Source organism: Passer domesticus, chromosome 2, assembly GCF_036417665.1.
Source record: "Passer domesticus isolate bPasDom1 chromosome 2, bPasDom1.hap1, whole genome shotgun sequence".
In the NCBI taxonomy this organism is placed as follows: Eukaryota; Metazoa; Chordata; class Aves; order Passeriformes; family Passeridae; genus Passer; species Passer domesticus.
In genome coordinates, this window is record NC_087475.1 from 28,794,548 (window position 1) to 28,822,506 (window position 27,959).

At 38.3% G+C, this 27,959-nt stretch overlaps 1 long non-coding RNA gene across 1 annotated transcript; it reads right to left on the reverse strand.

The window, feature by feature from the left end:
- Positions 1-164: 164 nt before the first annotated feature.
- On the reverse strand, positions 165-27,953 carry LOC135295276 (uncharacterized). Its single transcript, XR_010357316.1, has 5 exons — positions 27,524-27,953; positions 17,284-17,378; positions 10,743-10,799; positions 2,970-3,028; positions 165-588 (listed from the first exon to the last, which is right to left on the reverse strand). It is a non-coding gene; the product is annotated as an uncharacterized LOC135295276 (long non-coding RNA).
- Between the last annotated feature and the right edge of the window lie 6 nt (positions 27,954-27,959).

Sequence of the window (27,959 nt, forward strand, 5' to 3'; positions counted from 1 at the left end):
CTGTAACGATCGATATTCTCCTCCAGAAGCACTTTGTCCCTCCAAGCCTCTGCTGGAGGCATTTCTACTACTTCCATTGAACTGGATAGGGGCAATCAATGCTTTAAGAAAACAAAGTTTACATCCAAAGAAAGGCTTGGTAGACGTAGGCTGCAACAGCCAAATGCATGAATCTGAGATGTTCACTCCATATCCACCAAAACCAGAAGGTTTCCAAACTTTTGTTTGATGGGAAGTTTCTCAAGCCCTCTCTGGCTCTGTTTCTGCATGCATCCAGAGCAGTGTCTGTCAAGCAGTGAGCAGCTCACACTGGCCACTGTCTCAGAAGATTGCAGTCCCTGCACAGAGGACAGAGATATTGGGCAGAGATACTGAGCTGCACTATCACAGCCTGGTGAGGGTCACTCAGCCCTCATCACCCTTCCCTGCAATGGAGACATTCACATTGAAGTCCTTTTTGCCTCAGTACAAGGTAGTTGTTCTTATCTGAATAAATTCAGCTGGAGGAGCCTTCATCCAAGCTGGAACTGTCCTAGGATTCCTGGATTCGTCTTGAGGGTTTCTTTTCCATTTACATTGAAGGGAGCACTGTTTAAATCAAAAGCAGAATCTCAAACCACTCCTCCATGAAATGTGCACTCTTCAAGCACCTTCTCTTCACATGTCCTGCTCCTTGTATTCCCTCTACACCAAGGCAGAGTTCCAGTGGGAAGATGGAGGTGCATGGTGTGGGAGTTGTTGCCACTTTCCTTGGCAGCAGAGGGCTCAATTTCAGTGCTAAACTGGAAGCTGGAACTTTTTCCACTTTCCCTGTGATTCCTTTTTTTGATAAATAAATACCAACAAATGAGGTCATGCCAGAAGCAGGTGAAAAATGTTCCTAGACCTGTATTTCCCCTTTTTCCTGCATGAGCTGAGTAGCTGCTGAGTCTGCCAGAGGCACACACTGGCCTGCTTTCATGTCATTTCATGCCCTGCTGGCAATGTCACCTATTTGGCAGCATCCTGACACTGTGAAAAAGCAGGTAATGCCAGCTGCTCTCCTGAATGCTTGGTGCTCATGCCAAGGCACAGCCCAGAAACATGTGCTGCTGCTTCCAGACCTCCCCACCTCTGGCATCACATGGGCATTCAGAATATGAATAACTCATGGAAGATGGGACAAAGAGAAAAGGAATACCAATGCTTTCTCTTTTCTAAATTTGAAAAGAAAATTTTAGACATTCCTCAGTTCCTACAAATGACAGCACTGCATGCAGGAGGTCTGTGTTTGTGTTCCATTTCACATCAGGGATGTGCTTTTGGAGGAATTATCCCAACTGTCACTACTTAACTGTGCTTCAGTTTCCATTTTAGAGGGATCCCTCTTGCAGATGACTGGCATATCTAGCATGTGCCTAGACCTCAATAGCCCCCCAAAATGCAAATGGTGTGTAAATGAGATACTCAAATCCAGCTGTTTCATTCTACAGGAATCTTCTCCTTGCCCTCACTAACACAAAGCCAAAGATGATTGCTCCCAGCCCTGACTGGGCACTTCAGGTGCCTTCAGCCACACCAGAGCTCAACCTTTCCCACCGTGCAGCTCTGTCCCTTTCTGTGGGTGAAAAAGGTACTGGGCAGTGACTTCACACCTGGATTCTGCTGGAGCTAACCCTGCATAAGGAGCATTTATAGCCTTAAAAATAAAATAAAAATAAATGTCACAAATGCCTTCATGCTGAAAAATTGGAAAGTTCTCAAATCAAGAACATGCTCTGTATGGAAAACAATCTTTGTAGGAACCAGTCATCTGATGCACACTGCACTTTAGCAGCATAAACTAAGTTTTGGGTTTTTTCATGATGAAACAGAGAAGGCAAGCTTTAGGAACCCTGTTTGGTCTTTACATTTCCAGTTTATCTTACTCTAAACAGCAAATCTCATGGCTACTTGTTGAAATAACATATGCTAAAATTATATTTTTCCTGAAAACCAGTAAAAAAAATGCATATTTGAAAATCTGATAGACTGTAGACATTTTTTTCTCTTCTTTGTTGGAGCCAAAAGAATGTGTTGTTTCAGGGGTTTTTAGCCATTGCAATACAATCCTATTGTTAATTTCTTCTGTCTAAAACCAACCACCCTTAATTGAGTCATAAAAATTTCCCACTAAACTGTGGGAAACCATTTAGAACATAAGAAGATAAACAATGCTGTAGAGACAAAGAAAATCAATTACCAGTGCCAGAACCATCTGAAAATATCGTTCTGGAATGACTCAACAACCTAATAGGTTCCACTTCTGCTTTCTTTAGAAAATCTATTATTTCAGCTTCTCTAACAATGTGGTATAACTCAATCTTTAAATTGTTTGTTTTGACCCTTTCAAAAGCTGAATAGACTTTAGGACTAGGCATCTGTGCATTTGGTCACATGCCAGCTTTCCTCTTTTGCATAAATATTTCATCTTCCCATAATATCTACCCCACCGAAGCAGTTAAACAGAGGAATTGTATCCTTCCTCAGCCTTTTCTTACTAGACTATATTAACTGTGGATATCTGTCCCTTCAGTGGAGTTTATTCTGAACTGTGGAACCAAAGAGCAGCATGGATGCATTCATGGGTTGCTGTGCCTGACCTAATATGTCTCTCAGCTGGCACGATCATCCTTGTTAGATTAATTTCTGCTGTGTTCTTTTGACATAACACCTTCCCAAGAGTTTTGAAGTTTTCATCATAAACAACTTGCAGTATTGACATGATAGCTTTGATATCTCACTTCTGTTCACCTTCCTGGCACCACCTGGGGGTGGAATATGGAGGCAGACATGGATGGGAATCAGGATGGAATGGCATGAAACTGATATCTGAAATGAGACCAGAGGAGCACACAGAGCTTCTGAAGTTCTGTGAACTCTCATCTCCTGTGAGAAATGTGTGAACACACATATTCTGTTCAAAAGGGCTGAACAGATGGCTTTCTTACCATTTATCTCCGTCAATATGAACTTAATTCTTCAAACGTGCAATAAAAATGTGTCTGCCCTGCAAAACACAGAAAAACTTACCAGGACCATGTAAATAAGAGCAGTGCTAACAGATGCATAAATAAACAGGATGTCATGGCATTCAATTTTCATTTGGCAGCTATCTCAAAAGCTGTTCCTGTGGGAAAGTTATCACACATAACAAGTCTTTACTAACCCATATAAATAAATTTGTTTGGTTCCTAATTGCCTTGTTACTGATCTAAGTTGGAAGACTGCCATCTCAGAGAGCAGGCTTGGGCTCTCAGCATCATTACAAAGTTTCTGGCTTTGCACTGAGGTGTGTGGTGGCTCCTGAAGTCAGAGTCCATCCACATACAGATCAACAGAAGGGTTTTTTTGATTCCTGAAATTCACAGCAAGTCCCCTTCTGACTGTCAGTTGTTTTCACCAAAAAAACCCAGTTTTCTTTACTATGTCATGAATGATGGTGAACGCATTCAGATGAGTACATACACATTAAATTGAGTCTATTTTTTCCAGTCAGCTGTCTCTGTTTAGAGTATATAGGTTGCTTTCTTCAAGACAATTCATGCAAATTGGTGTTACAAATGCAAAACCAAAAGATTCAGTTGCAATAAACATGCCAACAGTGTCAACAATGTGAGAACAGTGAGAAAAAGTAATAAATAGGGAAAAACTGTCATGACTTCTTCGTGCTTGTACAATTTGTGGTCAGTGTTTTCATTTTTTTGTATTTTTCCCAACAGTAAGCATTGTAGAAGGGAGTCTGTAGGTATGATATGATGTGAAGTGAGAAACTGAAATATTCAGGCTTTTGTTTCCATGGGAAAGGAGAGAAAGGAACATTGAAACATCTGTGTTTCCTTGGTAAGAAGGGATAAGGGATGCATGAAACTGCAGTTTATGGGGTCTAATGGGACAATATACACTTGAGCATATAGGAATTTGTGACTGGAGAAGAGACTGCTTGAAATTCATTTAAGAGAATTATGAGAGCCTGGAGCCAGGAAAGAGAGAGGAGGTTGTACTCCAGCTCTTGTTATCTAACAATATCTGCATATTGATCTGACTTTGGAAAACAAAGCCAGGACCTCAGCTGAGAAAGATTGCAGAGTTTGACACAAACATGCATCAGTTGTTATTCAGGATCTTAACATCAAGAGCACAACCCCAGTTCAGAGAGAGCTGTGTGAGGCTGGAGCTTTGGGTAGTTTATTACAGAAATAAATTCGGGAAGCCACTTGGAGCTCTGGCTCATGAGATTACTTTTGCAGAACCTTATACAAACATGCAGGAAGCCACAAAATGTGAAGTGGCAAAAAAGAGAAAACAGACACTTTAAGGAAATAATAATTCATACCAAGATCAGGAATAATTTTAAAATATTTTACCAATTTTAATAATTTCTTCTTTCCTTTTCACTAAATTTTTTCACTATTTTGCTCTTGTTTTCTCTCCAGTTCTCTCTTCACAGAATGGGCTCATTGGAAACGTTCATTAAGGCAGTAAAACTAGTGGACACTTGTATTTTTTCATCTGTTAGAGCAAAGTCAGTATATGAAATCCTATGAAAGATAAGATCAGTAATTGCTGTCACCTGTTACAAAGAACTTCCTGCAAGGTTTTCCTTTCTAAATTAAGAGGAATGCATAGAAGAAAGAGTGCAAGTCAAAAAATATAGAGACAATTCCAGGAATGCAAAATAGAAAGTAAAAGCTTATCAAACATTCTTAAATTCACAGGATACTCTTTGTCAAGCATCAAAATGTTGTACTTTGTAATTCATCTGGATGCTTATGCCTTAAGGGATCTATGTTGAGCTGAAATAAAGAAAAACAGATGCTAACTCAAATATAAACATTGGCATGAAGAACACATGTTCTAAGAGATAATTCTATCCTTTGCGTCTCCTTTGGGTAGTGTAGCTGGGACCACAAGGGGCTCAGATTGAACATAAGTGTATTGGCTATTTATGCTCAGCTTGTCCTGCATTGTCCCCTTCTCTGGCTACATTGCTTGCAGCACTTAAAAACCATCCCTATAACTTGGAACTTTAGGGTTGGAATGACAATTTGCATGAGAGCACTCAGATAAGGTGGCACACCTCATCTGAGGAAAACTTTTATGGGCAAGTCTAAGAAAATGTCTTACAGGTAATCCTGCCAAGTATCAGCAAAGCATCCTGAGAAACTGGTTGGTGCAAAGGCGTGTGTCCAGCTGCTGAGAGAGCTGCATCATGGCAGTGGAGCTGGCCGAAGTTTAGTTGCTGCCCAATTATGCTTTGTTGTAAGTCAGTCACACAGAAGATAGATGCTGCATCCAAAGCTGTGGCAGCTGTTAGAAACAAAGCCTTGGATGATTTTCTTTCGGTCTGTCACCCACTATGATAAATTCAGGCAGCTGAACCTGCACACATTCCCTTGCAAATGACAGCTGACATTTCCTAACAGTATTACATGGAGAAACCATGACAGATGGACAATCTTGTCAGGAGCAGCATTTGCTCATTTGCTTTCTGTGCTACTGTGCTGAAATTCAAGATAACTTTAAAAAAATAGCTGTATTAAAAATGTGCAAGTTGCAAATCTGAACACTTCAGAAGTTTCTTAAGTGTCCTTATGGCCCCTTCCACATATGAACCACTACAAATCTTTAATTACATGCTCACACACTGTTTTGCACTGAGCCTCATGTTGGGCAGTATCTGGATATTCAGTGTTTCTCTTTCTGTCATTCAGAGGAACCTAGTTTAACACATTTCACCCAAACTGAACACAGAAAATTGTACTTGATGAACCTGTGATGTTCCCACCATTGTCACTGAGAGTGACAGAGAATGACATAAGTCTTAACCTTGTTTCAATCCTTTTCCTTATTTAAATACTCCTTATTTGAAGTGGGGGAAATAAGCTACAGGCAGAGAGTGGCCAAAGTTGGCAAGTGTCCATCCAACTGCAAGAGTCCAACCTGAGACTGATTTTTTCTTATAATATTTTATTATCAAGCACAATCCACCCTTTCACACCTCACTGGTGAAAGATATTGCTGGTACAGTTAATGTGTCCTATCTCCTGTGCTGTGGTTCCCAGGACACTTCAATTTTGCTTTGTGGGACTGGTTTAATGTATTATTATCTTGTACCAATTAACATCAATAGCTTGTCAATAGCAGTTGGAAGTTGCCACTTCTGTAATTCATTAAAGAGTCTTCCTAGCAGTGCTTTGCACAAGGTCTGCATCACCTCCCTCCTCAGATGCTGATGTCTTAATGGCATCTTCCATGAAGGGCTAAGGGCTTTTCATGACTGACACCCTCCAGAAAGGAAGCAAGGAGAAGCTAACACAGTACACTTCATTGTCACTGCCTGTGTCAGATCTGCTCCAGACATGTGTGATCCCACAATGTCAGAGTCTTGTTTTGATAGTACAAAATGTTTTCAAAGGGTGCTTTGCCACACACTCAAATTGGTCTTAACTGAAATTTAGGATTTCTGATTTGGAAATTCTCACAATGAAAATTAAATATAATCTGAAAGTTAGCCAATATTTTAAAATTAAATGGCTAAAAATTTTCTCTTACCCACATGTGGTATGACACTCTCATGAAAGAAAACACAGTGAACATTGTGAAGCACAGCTTCTTCTGAAGATGAAATTCTTCATTTTACACTCCTAGAGAGCATGCTGCCTGAACTACCAACATTTTCTGTACTGCAGAACTGAGCCTGCCCAGAAGCCAGCCTTCTGAGCACAGCTTCTCAAAGGATCTATGGTTTCTGTTTTACTCAAACACCTGGAGGTGGAGGTCACTTACTCAAACATAGTATTATATTTCAACTTTCCTGCTAGAAGCCTGAAACATTCCAAAGGAAACTTTAGCCCTACTATAATATTTTCAACTCAGTATTTTTCTACCAATTCATTTCAAAGGAAATTACTCTCCTATAATTGATATTTATAATCTGTAATCTGCGTGTTTCTCTCAGGTTTTTTTCTTGTAAGAAAACTTAGTATGGTATCCTTTCTCAATTATCCCAAGAAACTCCAGTATCTTCTGAGTACACCTGTTTTTCCCATTCCTTTCCTTCCCTGTTTTTGCCTACTAAAGCCTGTGAGCCTTTGAATGAGGTAAATGACATATGTGAAGGTTTTGTTCTCCTATTGCGGTTTCTGGTATAAAGAGCACTGTATACCTTAATTTAAAAGAACTCCTACTCTTTATTTCCAAGTGTTTTTTTGAGTACTCAACTGCTGCTTGAGAAGGAAAGACAGACAAGAAATCAGGGGCGTCTTGGTATTGTCTGAGAGTGGTTGAACATGAGCCACAGTGTGCTCAGGTGGCCACAAAGGCCAATGGCACCCTGGCCTGTACCAGCAATAGTGTGGCCAGCAGGACTGGTGAGACCTCACCTCAAATCCTGTGCTCAGTTCTGGACCCCTCATGACAAGAAAGACACTGAGATGCTGGAGTGTGTTCAGAGAAGGGCAGTGGAGCTGGTGAAGAGTCTGGAGCACAAGACTTATGTGGAGTGACTGAGGGATCCATAGGGTTTTCTGCAGGTTTTAAAGCAATGTTGACCTTTCAGTCCTTAAACTTTTTTGGGGTTGTAGAGTATGAGAGTTGATAATTGTGCTGAGCTCATTTTAAATTCATTCCCATGTACTTGTAAAATACTGGTACAATCTTTAATTCATATTTTTCTTTCATCCTCTGTGATTGGCACGAATTTCAGACCTTGGTTTGCAAAGGGCTGCAAACTGGAATCTTGCTGTAGTTTTTATCAAATTAGCATCCTGGTTTGAGCTATTAAATTCATACTCTACACTTCAGTGTCTCGTTCAGAGAGATTTTCACAGTATTTAATTTGGCAAGTACTTGGAGATTTACTACTTTTAAAAGAGAAAGTCCTAACTTTCATAAATAATTGTCAAAACCCCTACCTTTTCCTTTCCAGAAGGCTGCACTCTGGAGCAGTCTTTGCAGATATTTTTACAACTTCTAACAAAGGACTGCATGGATACAACCCCATAGGAGTGTTCCCTAAAACTGCAACTTAGAAGAGACTATGCTTATATTAACTAAAGTTGAAGATAACTTCAACATTTAAAAAGCTTAAGAACCCTAGAAGGGACAGTGGCATCACAGTTTCCGTTTTGCCCTGTTTGTTTTCACAAAATGGCACTTCTTACCATGTGAACAATGACCACTTTATTTTCTTCTTTACTGTCTCAGCATCATGGAACAGTATTAGCAGTTCTTCTTTTTTTTTTTTTTTTTTTTTTTTTTTTTTTTTTTTTTTTCTTTGAGTGAAAACAAGAGATTTAGATGAATTACTGGAGTCTGTGGGGCATGCCTTCAGCCCCGTGTGCTAGAAGAAAAGTCAAGAAACAGCTAGAAAGTGGCCATTTTATTTTTCATTGTGTAGCATTGACAAGGGGAAAAACCTTGTGGAATTATGCCAGTAAACATAAAGGAAAAAGGCAAAAACATTACCAAGAATCTTCAATATTAGAAAGAAAATAATTATCTATCCATTTGCTAGGGAGATAAAGCCTCAATATGACTTGTCAGGATCACTGTCCATGAAGGCAGAAGGTGCATCATGGAGTTATGGAATGGAGGTGCAAAAGGGATATTGACAAGCTGGACAAGAAGGTGAGAATTGGGATATCATACCAGTGCCAGTGAGAGAACTGGGCACCTACAGAGGTTACATGGAGAGCAGGAAAAGCTGGGACTGCAAAAGAAGGAGAAGAAGTGAGGAATAATGGTGGAGAGGAGCTGAAGAGAAGACATCAGGAAGAACTGGGTCTGACTGAGACAACAGTGTAGACAAGGAAACAAAAGAAGCTGAGATAGTTTCTGAAGGTGTTGGGAAAAGGAAGAAAAAATAAAATAAGAAAATGTGTATGTGAGACAGAGGGGGCAGGCAGAAAGGGCCTGAGAATTGATAGGGCATCTGGAAAAGAACTGGCTACAAGAGGACACAACAGCTGGAAGGAGTAGAGGAGAGGAGGAAATAAGACTAGAGCTGGATGGATAAGAAGAGCAGTATGGCCAGGGGAACAGAAGGGCACAGTGGAAAGGAACAGAGGAACATCAACAGAGAAATATCTGGATAACAGAGCACCATAAGGTAAAATCTAGAGCTGGACTGAGATTAGAGCATGTCCCTCACCTGTGTCCTGTCTGGTGAGTGCATGTGGATTGCCCTCAATGAAAGCCAAGATGTGATAGACGAATCAGGGCAAAGGCACGTCCAACAGGAGGTTACATCTTAGCTGGATGAACTCCTGGATCCAGGCAATTGGAAATATTCCAAGATCCACAGTTTAAATGCAGCCTCTCTATGTTCAAATGGCCATTGTCAATCTGAAGGCTCAAAAGTGCATTGCTGCCACAGGTGAGTAGAAAACCTCAGTAGAAAGAGATAAAATATACTGATTGTTTTCTGAGAACATGATTATTATGGCAGTCAAATATCTTCATGCAACCGTACAACAAAATTAATGTCTCTCATGCAAACTCATTTTGAGCCCCTTGAATTGTGAAAAAAATCCTAAAAATTTATTATGGTAAATGTTCATATCATAATTATGCAGTGTTTAGTGCATTCCTAGTGATGAGGTCTCAGAGTGCTCAGTTCAGCCTGATCTAAAGAACTGACATTTTTGAATGCAGTTTTCATTTAGTTTGTTTTTTAAACACAGAATTCAGCTACACCTCAGTACAACAGCTTGGAAGAAAAAAGGCATGAGCTCATAGCACTCAAATTGTATTGTTACACTGTTGGTCTCTGCTGTCTAGCTACCTTTGTTTAAAACTGAAAGTGGAACATGAATTTAAGGGATCAGTAGGTTTAGTGAATAAATTGAAACTCAGTGTGATAAGAAGCTCTAAAAGGAACACATTATTCCAGCTACTTGGGTCACAGTGAACAACACTCTTGAGTGCTCCTCAGAGGAACTCAATCATAGAACACACAAAACCACCCAGGTGCACATATGTTAGTTACCTCCTGGCTTCTCAGGAGGGCAATTTTTTAACATTTGAAAGATTTTGATTGAGGCAAGACATCAGTGGCTATTGTCTCAATTTAGACATTAAGTGGTAATTTAGATGCTGAATGAGGCATAAGCAGGCTACAGCCACAGTTCCTGTCAGTATCTAAAGTGCATCCTGGTGTGATAAAGGCACACAAGACAAGAAATTAACAACAGCAATACCTGCAGGCAAATGCCAGGTTTGAACTCTGGCACAGTGGTTCTCCAAGAAAAGGTAAAAAGTGAGCCTGAATCACTTTTCAGAAATAGATTCATCACTTGGTTAAAAACTGTGATAACCTATAAAATAGTGAATAACCTGAAGCACCAACTCATAAACAGCTGTTTCTGTTCCCTTTTTCTGCCTTTTCTCAGCAGCAGATCAATCAGCCTAGGCTAACTGAGGCAGAAATTAATATTTTTAACAGAATCTAGCTGGATAGGCTGTGCATCCAGTTGCTGACAGTGAATTTAGTTGCAAAAGTAGGCAGAGTCAGTTCTTGTCATGCCCTGCCTGTGCTACCACAGAAAAATCTTATACTGCTTTGCAGACCAGGCTCACACAATCATTGCACTCAAATGTGTCCATAACTTTCCACAAGTTTCTTCTGAACTCTGGCTGTCACAGTGACTCCAACCCAAGACTTTTTCTTTTTAGTAGAACATGTGTTTTTTTAAGATTTATGGAAAAATCTTAAATCTTACCTCTGCTTGTATAAATAATCTGAGGGGTGAACACATTCTTCCATGCCTTGTGCTCCTCTGGAAATGAAAACAGAAATAAAGTACTTTAAATCTATTTCTGTACACTCCTGTATGATCTCCTCAAATATGGCCATCATTATTTTCCAGTTCCCTTGTACTGAGACTATTAAGAATAATTGTAAGATAATTTAAATTTACTGTTCAAGATGTGCTCTTAAAAGTGGGGAGTTTTCTTCCCCCAGAATGTCTGTTATCTTTGTTTTGTAAAACCTTCTGGGCAAAAGGAGGCATCAATAGCAATTTTAATCTAGATCAGATTTTCTTCTAAAGAGCCAACGTACAAACCTACTAGTAAAAGTCAGAACTGGATTTCTGCCTGATTCTTTTCCAGTACTCATGTAGAAAAAAGGAAAGACCCTGAACATTTTAAATAGTAGTAAATAGTAGTAAATAGTAGTAAGGGGGCTTGGAATTTGCCTTGTATGTAGGAGAACAACAATTTACACACTGATTAACCAGAAATGTGCACTGGTTATCAAGTATAAAGTTGTATCTGTCAGATACTTGCATGGACTAATTTCTGGTTTTGACACACTTCTTGTTCCACTGCTTTCATACATTGTAAGAATTCTCAGTAAAGATTATGCTTTCTTTACATAGAAAGGGATAGGCAGCTGTGTAGAAATGAGTATAAAGTTGTTCTGGAAAAAAATATTATTTAAAACAAGTGCATTGTGAGCTTTCTCATGGAAACAAAGAATCTTTTTAAAATATACTCACCAATTATCATCACATTTTGTGTGACAATTGGAAAAGTATTTAAATTCAGAAAAATAACAATTCAATAGCAATTCAAAAAGCAATACAACTTTTTTTTTGTGAGAGAAGTGGGGGAAAGATTACTTTCAGGCAGGAGGAACAAATATGAATTAAAATCTGCAGCTGAGAATAACAAGCTATTAACCTATCTTGTATGCAGATACAACCCAAAGACAAGGCCTACAGGTTAGAAATTGGAGTTTTTTTCAAGCTCTTGTTTTGCTGGCACTCTAAACAGACTAACCAATATGTCAGGAAGAATCAGTAAAGCCATGGGATGTCAAAAAAATAATAAAAGAATGACTTTTTTTTTTCTCTAGAAGGACAACTTCAGAGATCTGAAGATGTTTACCAATTTCTGTGGAGTCTGAGGATTATACCCAAGAGGGAGAATTAGCAGTTACTGTTTGAGAATAGACTCTGGGGGACACAAAACATCAAGTCACATATGTAAAATGGAAAAGATTGCCCTTGCCTTTATTAACTTTTTAAGCACTGTCAGGCATAGATGCAGGTTAGTGGTGTAATATGGGGTTGGCATCCCTAGAGAAAGGGCCTTGGATCCCGCCACCAGGCAGGTGAAAATCATCACTATGAGATCAAAATGCCCCAGAAAAGTTATAAATAACCTCATTTTTATCCTATAAAAGAGACTGGTGACTCAGGTTGTTCTGCCAGATGATTTATGATCTACTCTAGCTAGAAGACAGAAAGATTCTTTATATGTATGCAATAGATTCTTAAGGCAGGAGCTGAGCTCCTTTTTTAATATCTTTTCCCATTGTTAGACAGCACATAGGCTGTGCATTTAATTTCTGCTGAATTAATACCACAATGTGGATTACATCAGACTTCTCTTTATGAGCTATTTGGTGTCAGAACACTAATTCATTTTAAATATACAGGAGCTGATGCAGACAAGAGAGGCTTTTTTCTCTGCTGGAAAAATAAAATGAAGTTCATGAAAGTAACTGAACTGAGGTAATGTCATTATTACAGGAGAATTAATGAGACATGCAGGACAAACCACAGACATAAAGACAAAGGACTAAAATAGATAGAGAATTGTCAGTCACAGATATAACCTGGCTAGCAATTGAAGAAAGTTATGAAAAGACAAGTGCATTTTGCTTTAAAAAACAGATCCAATATTAATATATTTTCAACCCATGTCACACACTTTCCAGGCTTTATTTTGTCATGGGCAGAGACAGTGTGATGCAACCTGACAATGTGAACAATGCCTGAAAAACCACAGCAAATCAATGGCAAAGCATCCCATTGAAGAGTAGAGATAAATGTCTGCAAGGGGTTGCTTGTGTGACAGAGCTTGCTCCTTTTAGGAATGTGCTGTAAGGGATATACTCATTATAGTTCTGCCTTAAAAGATGTAGAATTAATTGGAGGGAAAGGAGAGGTTGAAGACCTTTAGTACCTCGAGGTGGCATCAGGAGTCCTGTCCCTAAAATGTTGTCAAACAGCATGAACTGCAGATGGGGGGATTATGTGAGGAATGCAGAACTGGAAACCAAAGTTGTCACTTTGGCCACCTTTGCACTGCCAAATTCAACAGTGATTAGTGCTTCTGTGGGCTGCTTGAAATGTCATTGGATGAATAGTTTCCATTTCCAAAAACCTGTTTTTCACTTGGGTCAGCTCTTGGTAGAATATCAATACAGCAGAATGATCAACCATTCTTAAAAACGCACTGATTTTCTCAGGCAGGAAACTCAGCAACCTGAAGCAAACAGCATAAAGCACAGTAGTACTGGAAATCGAGGCACTAGCTGAGCCTCCAAACTCCTGTTGGAAACCTGGCGTTTTGGTGCTGTAGTCACAGAAAAAGCTTGACTAGGTCTAAGCAGCAGGATATGAGGTGGTACTTGCAAAAACCAAAAAATTCTGTCATACTCTCATTGCCAAATCTCCATAATGCTTACCCCAAAATACTAATCCTGGAGTTGCAGAGGTCATAAGAAATATTCTCCAGCTGTGCACAGAGGTGAGTATGTGCCAGAGCCCAGATTCTGCTGTTACACAGGGAAATGTATTTGACTATGGATAAACTTCAACAGAAAGCTGATTCTCAGAGGGGTGCACAATATAATGAATCTGCTGGCTCTGGGCTCCTTAGAGCATCCATCTCCATCGTACTCCTGGTTACACACACCCACTCTTCCTTTAACAATCATCACAATTAAAATAACACAATGCAGCCTTACATCTTTTCTGAAGCAACTTCGATTCCTTTCCTCCAAAGACACATTTTCCCTCTTCCCTTGTACTGAGCTGTTCAAATATGGTTTGGCTCATAGGAGCAGGAGCACAGCCCAGAGGCAGGTCTTGTCAAAGTTGGGTTTACAGGAGGTGGAAAAAGAGGTACCTGCTCAGCAGAGTTAGCAGCACTATCTGGGGGCAGAATGGTTGTGTTGTTGCCCACTCCCCTGCTGCCATAGCTGCCTGCTTGTATGAGTTTAGCTATATGCACACAATTCTCTGAGGTGTAGAAAATTTAATCTGTTGTTACTGCTCATGTGCTCTTATGGCACATTTGGAGGCAATTTTGCTTATAACTGCTTAGATAAAGCCAGATGCATTTGATGGATATTACAAGAAAAAAAATCCTCTTTAACACTTCCAAAATAAGCTACATTTTCTATTGTCCATGCTTGGTTACCTATATCATTTCTTATAATGTAATGGAATTCAAAAAAGAAAAGTTTATGCTTCCAATTCTTCTAATTTCAACTCTCAGACACTTTGAATGGAATTAAAGCTAAAAGCATATCCAGGAGGATCTTGTCAGGGAAGGGGACTGGGATGAAGAGGAAACAGATGTGCTGTGGTTATACATCATCCCATGTTTCCTAATGATATACAGTTGTATCAGAAAACTACTCAGAGATCATAAATGTTTATTTCATCAGTATGCAACACTGAAAGCATGGATACATTATAATGAGCCACTAGGGAGTGCTGGAGGAAAACTCAATATCTAAGAATATAATAGAGTTTTCCTTATCACAACAGTACCATATTTTGCCCTTTAGATTTAGGTTGGGTTTTTTTGTTTTTATTTTTTCTTTTCCCAGAGCCTGGATTAATTAGCTAGACACTAATTACCTGGGCCATTTCCTGCACAGCTGTAAATGGGTAATGTATTACTCCCTCAGAACAGCACTGCTGTAAGACATCTGTCATCTACAATGACTGCAACTGCAAAAACCATTGTAGATATTATTGTTATTACTCCCAAGTTTATAATCAATGGTTGGTCTCATTTTCTATATTTGAAAGCCTATCAGGTAGAGGACATCTGTACAGACAAGAGATTTATTTACATAAGTACTAATTGTTTTGATGCAAATATCAGTAGCAGACCAACAGTGTGGCATTATCTTCTGCTTCATTTATTTCAGAGGTCATTCATCAGCCATACATCTTCAAATGCATATCTTTGAGCTGCCTGGCTTTCAGTCTTAAAACTAATTGTGTGTTTTAACTGGTTACTCAGGTGCAACAAGCAATATTTCAAGATTTTATTGCCTCTCCTTATCTTTTAAGCTTTACGGTGCACTGGTAGTTTTCCAGGACAAGCGAAAGCAGTTTTGTGAAGTTGAGCACAATGAGTAAAACTGAGCACATTGGTTCCTAGGCTGAATATCCACTGCCATCGGCTGAGGCAGAGCTCCTGTCCCCTCATGCACTGACGTCCAAGGCTCATGCCAACCCCAACTCACCCTCTGAAATCCACATAAACTGTCTTCCATGCTGTTCATCCTTATGAGGCATGTATGCTGCCCTGAAAGCTCAGGTCCATCTCTCTGACCCCCTCAGGCTGCTCTACTACAGGCATTTGTAGCGACCAGAAGCACTCTCAGCAAAAAACTCCTCTTTTCTTTAAAGGTTCTAGTGCATTGCTCCAGTTATCAAGTGGGGAAAGCAGAAGCAGTGCAGGGCCATCCACTCTTGACATGCAGTTTTTTCCTGGCAGAAAAGAGGCTTAGAAACCTTTAGAGGTATTTTCATTTGCACAAATATTCTCTAATTTTCCAATTTTTATCTAAACTATTCATATCAACTTTCACTACCCAAGCATAAGAACACTTATTTTGAGTTATTAGCAGAGTGTGAGAAGAAGCCTTTTGAATTCCATGAAGACTGACCTTTTTAAAACAATTTCTAAATTTCATTTAGAAATTAACTTTCTCAATTGAATGTATTAATTGATGTGATATTAATTAAATTCTGGTGGGAAGTCCTGTGGTTTTCCTTGTAACAAAAATGAGAGTTTTGCAGTGGCATTCAGTGAGATCACAATTTTACAACTGCCACCAAGTAAAGAACAGCATGGCAGAGAATTTAGATGGTTTCATTATATATATATATATATATAAGTGAAGCAAAATACTCTGTGATGTCTCTATTCCATTGACAGCCATGGGCATACAGTTTTTTAATTCTTGAGTCCACATCATAAGCCTAGGAGAACTCATGAACTAAATATAAATGAATGTTTAAAGTATCATTTAATATTTTTACATGGAAAAGTCCTGCCTTGTGGGGGATTAACAATAGTTAACAAGCATTTGTCAGGAAATTGTCACTGGCCTCCAATAACACAATACAGCTTTGATTTTGTTTAGTGCACGCAGTTTGTGTTCAGAGTTTTTATGCATGATGTTCCTGGAAGAGATGTGTGTGGGCAAAGAACTGTGCCCTCACACATTTCACACAAAACACATTTCTCTGTGTTTCACTGCCATGAGAGTGTTCCATGTTTGTTACAGCTGCTAAGGATGCTCCAGCTCCTTCATGTGTGGAAACTTTTTTCCAGGCAGTGACTGTTTGCACTCAGGACTAAGTCTTCTCCTTAGATGAATTAAAACACTTGGGCAGAGCCGCTTGAGCACTGCCTAGCCTCCCTATCTAGCCTTTCTCTCCATCCCCCACGAAGCCTAGGAAAAAATTCTCATGGTGGTGGCTGTGCTGTGGAAGTCAACATTTGGGCTCACATAAAAGGAGCAGAAGAAGCAAAAAGAAAGCATAAGTACAAGACAGCCTATGAATGTGAAGAAGGCAAAACCTGCAACACACAGCTTGTGTCTCCCTGTGATGGGAGGCGAGTAGCTACCACAGTGCAGCAGTTTCTTATACATGGCTGGGAACAATGAGCTTCTGTAAGTCAGATCCTGCCATCCCTGAAATCTGCTTCACCTTATTTGCACATTTTTCCAGCCACTCCTGCTGCCAGGTGTGTGACCAGTTGTCCTTCCAGTCTGGTTTTCCACCAGCTTGTTTTGCAATCTCTGGCTTGTGCTGCCTGTGCCCCAAATTGTAACCTTTCCACTGTTTATGGAAACAGGTGGGAAGCTGGGGTTCCAAGAGAGTGTCCAGTCCTGGATGTGCTGATGCCCACAAACCCATAACATATGCATCCCTTGAATATTGATTGAAGGGTAAGAATAAATCAAGGTTTGACCTAACCCAGGGCTATACAAGTGATGCCTGTGGCACACAGGGTGATTGCTTTGGTTGGTTTTGATAGCTTCTATGGTTGTTTCATGCCATAGCTGCCAATCTGAAAGAGCACTGTATGTCTCATGTCAGGTGCTAAGGCATCTTAGATCACTCCAGGCTCCTACACATGGCCAAAAAACTAAGACTCTAACACAGAGAGTCAGTGGAGAAGACATCAGATGAATAACAATGACGTGCTTACCTCAGAATGAATTGAATTATGCTCCAGGCTACACTGGCTGGATTGGCCAGACCTGTCCATAAGGAGAGAGCCAAACCAATGAGCTTGCAGCTGCCCTGCACAGAGGTTACAGAAAAATGTGTTAATCTCAAACCAATCCCACCAAAGGGATCTCTGCAAACCTGTGCTACCTGCAGTTATGCTTTGAGCTGGGGCATCACAGTCCCTCCCATAGCTGAACAAGTCACATGCATCCTGTGGTGTGCTGGGCCCCCCTGGCTGTCCCAGCAGTGGCACTAGGCAGAGCTGTGATGCAGTCCTTTGGAAGTCAAGCTAGTACAGAAGTTATGTCATTTAGCTATTTTCAGCTTTTATCACAGCTTTAAGCTTCTTACATCTGAAACTATGCAGTTGTGAGGCACAAGGTAATTCTCTTGACTTTGCTAGTTCTGTTGATAATAGAAATGCAATCAGCTCTGCAAACAGCTGGGATCAGGATGAGATGTGAATTTCTAGGCTCTGGAAGTAAATTTTTAGCATGTCCATTCTTGTAGAACTTTCCATTTCATCTGCTGTGACACAAGTGTTTACTAGGAAATGAGGTAACACTCAACGATTCAGAAGTACAGTGGTGGAACATGAATGCCATTCTATACAATACAGAGAAACAGGATGGTTTTCAATATAATTATAATGGCACTCAGTGAAAGAAACCATTAAATAGTAGATTAGCTTCAGGATAACAAGTTGCCACCATCAACATCTGGCATTATAGCAATTTATAAAAATATTAAAAGATAATTTTTATAAATAGTGAATAATTAAATTATTAGAAAACCAGAGTGACACATAGTTTCCTATTCTACACAGTATTTCCATGCAATCAGGACCATAATCAAATATCCTCCACAAAACAAATGAGAAACATTAACAACTTTGGCAATGGTTTCCTTTGAAACCTATCAGTACAAGGTGCTGTCATGCATATTTCAATTGCAAATCACAAGTCCATAAAGTAAAGAAAAAAATCTATTACAAGTGAAAATGGAACAGTGCTGTACAATTTAACAGCCAAAGGATTTATTTCCTCTCTATCGAAGAACACTCCTAAAAACATTATCTATAATCCTCCTGCTTTGGGGACCTACATTTGGTGGGATAATCCCATAATGCATTTGTCCAGCCATGTGATGTCAATAATCTAAGGCTTAATTTATGTAAGATTTTTTTATCCAGATCCTATGCAAATGTGTGAACCAAAAGATTATGGGTAAATATATGTATAAGTAAAATACATTTCAGTCATGCTTGAAGTATGTTGAGTTTAGGACTGCTGACCTAAGGAGAATGCTTTGTATTTCTGACTTCTCATGTTAGACTAGGAAAGCACAGTTGTCTCTGTAAGAAAAGCATTTTGACCTTAGTATCCAAATGCAATATTACTGTATTTCACTATCATAAAATTATCAAACCCTTTAGACTTGGTTTTCCATGGGAACATCAATATCAGTATTTTAAGGCCAACATGGATTATAGCATGCAAACATGCATGTTGGGAATTTACTGAGAAGCAAAACAATCCCCTGTTGTAGATAATATTTGCATTCAATGCCCTATTCTGGGTCATCTTAAGAGATTAAAAAGCTCTGGGCTCATCTCCTGTGTAGGCACCTGTGCAAACAACAATCTCCTGGAGATGTGCTGCAGTCCCTGAGGATGAGGGATCCTTCACACATGCACCATGAGTCCTGCCCTGAGCACACAGGCAGCTGCTTCTGTGTATAGGGCATTGTCAGCAGCCCACAAAGGGAGAGCAAAGCTCTGCAGCAGTGACATTAGTGACCTGGATGCAATGGGACAGCAGGGATCAGGTAAGATCAATGGTAAGTACAGTGTCCCATGCAGGAAGCAAGGATGCATGAGACAGCAATCCAAATTACAGAGTTTGGTGGGAGGATTTCCTTGTGCTGACATGCTGTTTTCTCTGGGTGCCTGATTACCCAGTTATTTTCATTCTCATTCTTGGTCTGTGTGTGCATAGCACCACAGAGTGAGGTGCTTGTCTTCACTGGAGTACCTGGGTGCTATGGAAACACAGCTCAGTCTAAACCCAAAAATCTGCAAATTTCTAGCTACTGATGGAAGAGTTGTGGTCGTCATTTGTAATAGTTTTCAAGCAGTACAAAACATGTTATTTTACTGAGATGATTTTGTCTAACCATAGGACCCTCTAGCTCAGTGAGCCTCCAGGCTTTGCTATAGGAATAGCCACTGTTATACCATCTCTACTCTGAATGCTTTGATCCTTTCATTTGCTCTGAAGTAAAGAGCCATCTTCCAAAAGCAAAACCAAACATCTTCGGTGCTCTCCCAGGTTAATGTACTTGTCCAAGACATTCCCAATCTTAACTAGTTAAAATACAGTCTCTACCATGAAATTTATGTCAAAAAACTCAGTCTGGGTTTTGTCTCTTCCTGATTCAAGCATACAGTGATAGTTAAGTGTGGTTTGCTGGTAGATTAAATATTAGGTCTTCAATCTTCTTTTCATAATACAAATGATTGGGTGGTTCACCTAAGCTACAAGGATGTTATAAGATATCCCTGACTGTAAAAGTTTCAGTCCCCAGTTTTATAAGAGATGTCATGAGCTTTTCAAACTGATCAGATATACACACTTGAAAAATATAAATCTTAAATATCCTTGGCTTTTGAAATCCACTTGGAGGTCATATCTTTAACAGCTCTTAATTTGAGGGAAGGTAAGGAAGCTGACAGATAAACACTCTGGGGCCTGCAGGATACATTTTAATTAGTCATGAACTGTCATGCTTCTACACAGAAATTATTTTATATTTGAAAAGACATCTGAAGATTCCAGGAACTAAAATAACTTCAGTCTGTGCACTGATTTCTGTTCTCATTGTCTTCAGCTCTATATTATCCCTGATAATATTGAGACTTTTGGTGTCTTGGACATAAACACAGTAAGAAAAATGGTAATTCAGCAGCTATTCCTGAAGCAAGGAGGAAATTCTAAGCAAGAAGTGAGAATAATATTACTGTTACACACACACAAACACACTAAAAGTAATACAAATATGGAATTATAGAAGAGGAAGGCAAAATTCCTCTGCCAACTTCAGAAAATGACAAAAATACATTTTTTCAAGAACGATTGCATTTTTGGTGTTACATAATGAAATATACACTAGATGTCTGATGATCAAGAAATGAACAGTGAAGCTTTCTTTTGAATGAGCTGCATCTTAAGCAGAAGTGTGCAATGGAGTATCTAAAAGTCATTTGGAGTATTTGGCCAAGTTTATTTTTTTTATTAAGTAAAAATTGTTTGAGATTATTTTGGTTTCAGATATAAAATCTACATATTTAGGAATCTTATTAACTCTCTTCAATAAGATTCTTTATCCTCTCTTCTGCACACACTTCTGTATGACATGTAATCCTATATATATAAAAATTTATCTTATAATAAAATGTGTAGTTTTACTAACATTTTTATTTAATAGCTTCTGCCAGTAGAAAAGGAAAAAGAAACATGGTGAGGGGCTAGAGTCAAATTCACATATTCATTAATATTGAAAAATAATCATTACATATCAGCTGGGTCAGTTGTATTATATGCTTCATCTCTGCTGTATCTAGTCAAATAAATATATTCATTGCACTGTGTTACACTTGTCAGCAGATACAAAGAACATTTTCAATTGACAATAAATGATTTTCCAATTTTTGGAAAATTAAACTTTTCCAAGCTGTGTCTCTGAAATCCCATTTACTGTGAACAGATGTCCTGCACTCCTTTTCAGGAACAATATGACCAGAATTCAGAAGGACTCTCTATAACTGAGTTAAAAATAAAATAACTGGGATCTGATTTTATTAAAATTAATTTCTCCAGAGGAATGTGTTTTAGCCTGAGATGTATTCCAGCAGAAATCAGAGCTAAGTGTTCCATGAACCTGATTTAATTTATTTTTATAATTATCTTCCAGTTATGTTTTTCCCTTTTTTTTTTTACAGTATTTCTCATTTATCTTGGCTAATAAAAAGATCACTGTTTAAATTTATAAACTACTGCATTTGCTCTGTGTGAAGATGAAATATGACAAAATAATATGACAAAAAAGATGTCTACTGGATTAGAGATATAGAGAGGAGTTGGCTTAGTTTTATGGAAAGATCATAATAAGAAACATTGGATAAAAATAATCTCCTAGCCAAAAAAGGGAAAGCCAAAATGTTCCTTTTGTTTTTTGAATATTTTCAATGACTTTTCACTAGTTCTGCACAGTATTCAAATACAAATCTGTTTTCCAAATACCAGCTCTGCAAACTCAGAACAGGATTAGAAAGTGAGGTTGTGGTATTTGTTGGCTTCTATAGTGTCAGTGTCAGAAATAAAATAATTTTTTAAAAATTAATATTTTGCATTATTGCACAGATCAGCATTTCTAAAATTCCAATATGATTTTTTTACTCTGTGATGGCACTAACTTGGTAATATTGAAAGGAATAAAATGCTATTATTGATATTGCATTTTATGCTCCTTGCAAAGCACTCAGAATTTCTACTTACCCTTTCTCATGTAATTTTAAAAACTATTTTCATTATTAACAGGTATATTATACCATCTATCATCGTTGATGTAAATAAAACTCCACTGCAGTGAAAACAGTAAACCCTATAGAGGTAAAGACAAATATATTTATATATTCTGTACTGTATTTTTCTCTCTCTTACTATTTCAAAATTGCAGAAAGGTACAGATAGTTGGGACTTCTAATCTCTATGTCCGGGCACTTATTTTAACTATTAAAGAGTTACAATATCTGTGTTTGTGGAAATTCATATGACTAAGAAAACTAACTTTCATGAAATATACAAAGTATGAGGAGGCAAGTGGGCTGTTATTTCAATAAAAACAGTATAAAACTATACTCACTTCCTTGAAAATCCTTAATTTTTATTATTTCTCTCAGATGTTGCAAAAAAAGACATTCATGAATCTTTCTCCAGTACATGTAGCCTTTTGTGCAATTAGAATAGAGTTAGATTACTGTTGGTTTAGCTATGATCAAAGCTGAATTTTTGCTTGGCAAAAACCAAGCTAGTTGATATGATTGTTTAGAATCACTTTACACCACTGAACCACCACTCTGACTACAGTCTGTCTTTTGCGATCATGCCCCTTCTGTCACTGAACTACCTTCATTCTTTTATTGCTGAATGTCCTCTACTGAGATATTTAACCTAAAGCAATTAACTTTAAACATGTTCTTCAAAATCCTACCTTCCAGTTCATGCCTTGAACATTTATGCAAGTCATAAGCTTTGAATGGGTTTGACAGAGCTAGTTCCCAGGGGTATAAAATATGCAAGAAAGATATTCTGTATTCAGAAACCCTTTTTCCATCTCTTAAACCAAAATTACATAGGCTTTTATGTTGGCACCCATCCAAGCTTCCCAGATGCTGCTATATTATTCATAATTAGAACTACATACCCTTTTTCAGTGATTTCATTATAGTACTGTAATTCACGCACACAGAAACAAAAACATGAAGATAAATTAATTCCAAAATAACACCTAATTTATCAATATACATTTGTAAATGGATTTTGCATCCACATTTACAATTGTGATCTGAGAGATACTGAGAAAGCTGCAGGTTTCTTGATTTTCTTTTTTTTTCCTATCAGAAAAGTGCAATAACAATGAATTCCACTCAGTAGCATGAAGGTTGCATGTGTGCCACACAGTTGTCTGATTATTTGCCATATTTTCTTATCAATACTATATAATGCTCAGCATAATGGCTGAATATGTTTGCTAGCTATTTCTCCTCTCTAAAGACTAATTAAGAGATTACCAGTGCATAAGACTAGGGGCATAATTTATGAAATTATAAATTATAAGTTTATAATGGAGGGAAGAAGAAGACAGGGAAGGGGAAGAGAGTCAGCCATGAGCATTGCTCACACAGATATGATAATACAGGGGTTTTTTGCAATTTGAGCTTGGTGGGTACAGAAAACTTTCTGCTGACACTCTAAACAGTGAGAACCTGTTAATAAGCCAGAACATGTGCTAATAACCCAGAAAAACATAGAAGTGCTGCAGTGTATTTCTACGGCACTTGTAAAGATAGACATTTTAAAGATTTTGCTATTTTTACATTCAGAAAACTGTCTGTCTAGTGTATTATTCTTTAAGAACAAATTCAGTGTTCTGCTTAAAAATGTCAACAAAAAAACAAGGCTGGGGACTAAACCCCAGAAGAATGTGACCACCAAGAGACTCACTCTTTGAACAGATTTAAGATAATAATGTAGAAATGTGGGATACAAAGGAAATTTCTGGGCCACAGGTGAGCTAACAGCTGGCCAGAAATTGGGGAACAGAAAAGCATTTGTCTCCTGCCTGTCTGCTTCTGCCACCAAGCTGTGAACAGCCTGAAGTAAGGACATGGGGCTCTTATGTACCCAAATATTCAATGGATCACACAAATGTGAGTCACTGTAACCATCATCCCTTTGTTTGTACAAAGCATTTTGGGAACAGAGTGAGAGGCATTCACATTCCCATCCTATCTAGAGTCTACCCTCATACAAAACGTGTTTTCAAAGCATTGCTACTGTTGAACTGTAAGTTCTTCACTCGTACCTCTCTGTTCCTCTGGCTCTCTCATCTGAAGTGTCTGATTTTTAGAGTAAAAAATAATCTCTGATTCATACAGAAGTGGGAGCAGGAACTTTTTAGATGGATTTACCCTGACAAATTTATCACTTGATTTTTTTCCTGTCACTGAAAACAGGTCTAGCTGAACTACTGCTGTGGAAAGCCTCCTCAGGACCCCTCTATCTTTTTAACTTAGTTGAGCAAACATCTTCCAGATAATTCTGTATTCCTAACAGAATTCTTTCTCTCCTTTATACGTGTGTGTATGTTTGGTTTTTATATGTGTCTTTGGCTTGTTTGTTATTGTTTGCGTTTTTTCCTTGGCTTCTTCCACACATGTATTATTTTACTGACAGAATTCTCATGAAGTCAATGATCTTCTCTCAACATAGTTTTAATGTCACAGATCTGATTTCCCTTTGGCACCCTCTTGCCATCTCTATTTGTTTGGAGACTCTTATGTCTTCCTTTTTAAAATTCATAATACACTGAGAAGAAAGGAAAGCTTTATGGCTGTGGTGATGGATGAAAAAGGCATAAACACACTTCCTTTACCAGATTTTTGTATCTTACATTTTCTTACTCACCTGAAAAATCACTGCTTCACTTTAATCAGATACAGTTATTTTGAATATGATCATTTGAATATGGCTATTTACCTTCTGTTTTTCTGGTCTAAAAATCACTGGACAATGGGGTTTATGGTTTATCTTTTGCTAGCAGACCTTTATGCCCACCACATCAGAGTATATTACATAGATAAAACTATATATAAATTGTTTATTATGAATTACAGACAAAGATTATGCTTTGTTTGAATTGAAAAGTGCTTTGATAAGCACTTTGCTTTGGGTTCCACCACAAACAGTGAAATAATAATAAACTCTTGGTTTTCTCTCCAGCTACTTAGTCTAATGTATTTTCTCCTCTTTATATGTCATTAAGACATACTACACTTATCAAAATAATTGTTTTGCTTTTTACATATTTGTCATTGGGAAATCTGAATTTCTGAGTGATAAAGAGATGTTTTTTCAACAGAAAATCAGATTTTAAAAAAAAAGAAACAAAGTAAAAAAGAAAACAAGATGGAAAAAAGATAACTTCTTCAGAATCACTTGCGTTCCAGGCCATGAGACAACTACACACGGATGGTTTTCTCACAAGACTTCCAAGTATCTCAGTTTATGACATCCCATAACTTTTACCAAAGCACTGAGTTTCCTCTCTGATGACTTTAACTGCTTTAAAATTACATATGTGAACTGAGCTACCTTCCTAGGCTCAATAAGAGCAGATAACTACTTCTGAGGACTGGTCATCTCACACTTAGGTGTCTGAACTGTAAAGAGTCAATCATCCTCTTGATATTCTCTCAACATTTCATGTAACCCTAAAAGGTTCAAAGAGTTGAAAGAACATGATATACTTAAATGACTAATAAAGAAGTTTTGTCACACACAGAGCATTAAGGAATTACTTTCTTCTGTCCAAGAAAAAAAAGAATTACACAAATAATGGACTCACTTACAAATGGAAAATATTGTTCCCAGGAAACCACATTTGTTTTATGTCACTACCAAGTGGAAAAATTGCAAAATTGTTTTCCATTATTGAATTAACCAGGCTGGATAAAGATCCCCACCAGCCTACCACTGCTGTTTACTCCTACTGTAAGAAACCACCCCCTCAGTCTCTGTGCAGAGAAAAAGCTGCCCATGGGTGGGCAGAAGGAGTAGGAATCAAAATGGTGGCACTCATGACAAAGCCACCACACAATTAAACCATGACCTGAAATCTTCCTTAGAGCTGCACTGCCTGGTGTTTGATAAACTGTGAGATAAAATAGAACTAGACTCAAAGCTGGAGAGCAAAAATCTTAATTAAGTCGACTAACCCAATTAATCCTTTTAATTCTCAGTACAAGAGACTTCATGACACTACAAGCTGCAGGGCTGGAGGCTGCTTGTGTATGATTTTATGGTCTGCAGCAAAATGTCAAGTGTCTTTGATATTTCCATAAGTGTAATCTGGTGCCAGCAGTGTCAGATGTATGTTAAGACTACATAAATGTATCACTGTCCTAAAACACCGGTGCTCATTTTGTTTATGCAGACAAAACTCTGTAGTGATGCCATTTTTGATACTTATTGAGATTTTTCAGCCTTGGGGTTTTTTATTTCTAAGCTGCTAGTCTGTGATTTATCATTCATCTAATTTACCAGTAGTGACATATAACTTGTTCCCACCTGCTGGCTTTTTCTTCCTCAGATGCACTTAATGTTTCCCTTCTGCCAGAGCAGGTATATCTGTAAAAACTCATATTTTAGACCCGAGTGGAAGGGTGATATAATTTTAATTTCTTTTCTTTTTTTCTGGAACAAACTTTTTCAAAATTAAGAGAGATCTTTCTTGGTAATTATTAATTGTTCATTTATCTCAGACAATAACTGGTGCTTTTAGCTTTCTTTAAAACATGCTGTTAATACCTATATAAAGAAGCACAAAAATTAATGATTCAGCCACTGTAACATCCTGATTTTTCCTGGTGGCTTGTAAAATATGGAGCAGAATGAACAGCACTAGAAGGTGTACCTTCTATTCTGAAATCTAATACCTCTGCCATGTTTTCATAAGCCTGTTTTTCTGAACGAAATTTAAATCATTATAAAAATGTGGTTTTGATATGCAAATAAGGTCTCGTGTTTCACTGAATGGCTGTCATGGTGACATAGAAACTATAATTCTACTGTGCTGTATACTGTAAAATTAGTCAAGATGCTTGATTGTGGCCCTACATTATGAAGGGCTGTTTAGTATATATTTCCATTACATTCTTTAGGCTATACCCTTGGACATGCATGTTGCTTTCAGTAGGCAATACAGGCTGAATCCTTCTCCCTTTATTGGCAGGCAATAAATCTCCCCAAGAAGTGCTGTTATTGTGGAAGGCTTGCAGAGTGTTTGCCTGCCAGATGTCTAGAAGGCTGGGTTATATATCTGACTATTTTTACCACAGCCGGAGAAAAAATAATCAATTTTTGAACTTTGTAATAAGCATTGTCAGTCTGGGTCAGCATTTTTGACAGCTGAGAAACTCTATTCAACACAAGGTGTGGAGATGATTATTCTTCCCTGGATAAGAAAAGGGACGTAAAGGGCAAAAGAAAAAAAAAAAAAAAAACCACAAAACAAAACAGAGGTTTGAAGACCTCCTCTTGCAAAATGTAACATGAGCAACAAAGACAATACTGTGCCTGGTAGGATTAGCATCATTGTGACAAAATAGATTTCCCCAGGCAACTTCATCCACATTGAAAAAGAATTTGCCTAGAAGCACTATCTTCTCAGCATCTTTGGGATAGTGATGTTTACAGACACATAAAGCATTCCCACAAGTGGTGGTTAAACACTAACAATCCGTTAAGAACATGCACTGACAAAACCTTTACAGATCATTACCATCACCCCTTAGCCTCTAAAAGACCTTTGAGTCATACTCACAGTTCACCACCTCCAAAAGAAATATTGCAAAGGAAGAAAACAGGAAAACTCACTCAAAATTTCCAGGGCATAGAAGGTTTTTTAGCTTCTTCTCTCACAGCTCTTCAGTGAAAATTTGGTTTATAGGAACAAAGCCACAAAAACCTTCCAGGGGGCCATGCAGTCTGAGAGATTCTGGGTCTCAGAGACACAGGCTATCTGAGGATGTCTGTCCATACCTAACTTCATATCAGCTTCTCTAGAGGCCTTATTGGAAGACCAAAAGGGTGCAGAGGAGTGGGGGACAGATCCTTCTGGCGTAATGCAGCAGATGCAGGCAGCCCAAGAGGAATCTTAAGAGTCAGATTCTGAAGACCTTGTTTTTGAACTAAGGTGTAGTACTGTCACCTTCTTGTAAAAGCTGATTATTGTCATCTTATTGCAAAAGCTCCATGCCTTCTTGGTGATTTCTCATGGGCAGCTCCTCACAGTACTAACCCCTTCTTCCTC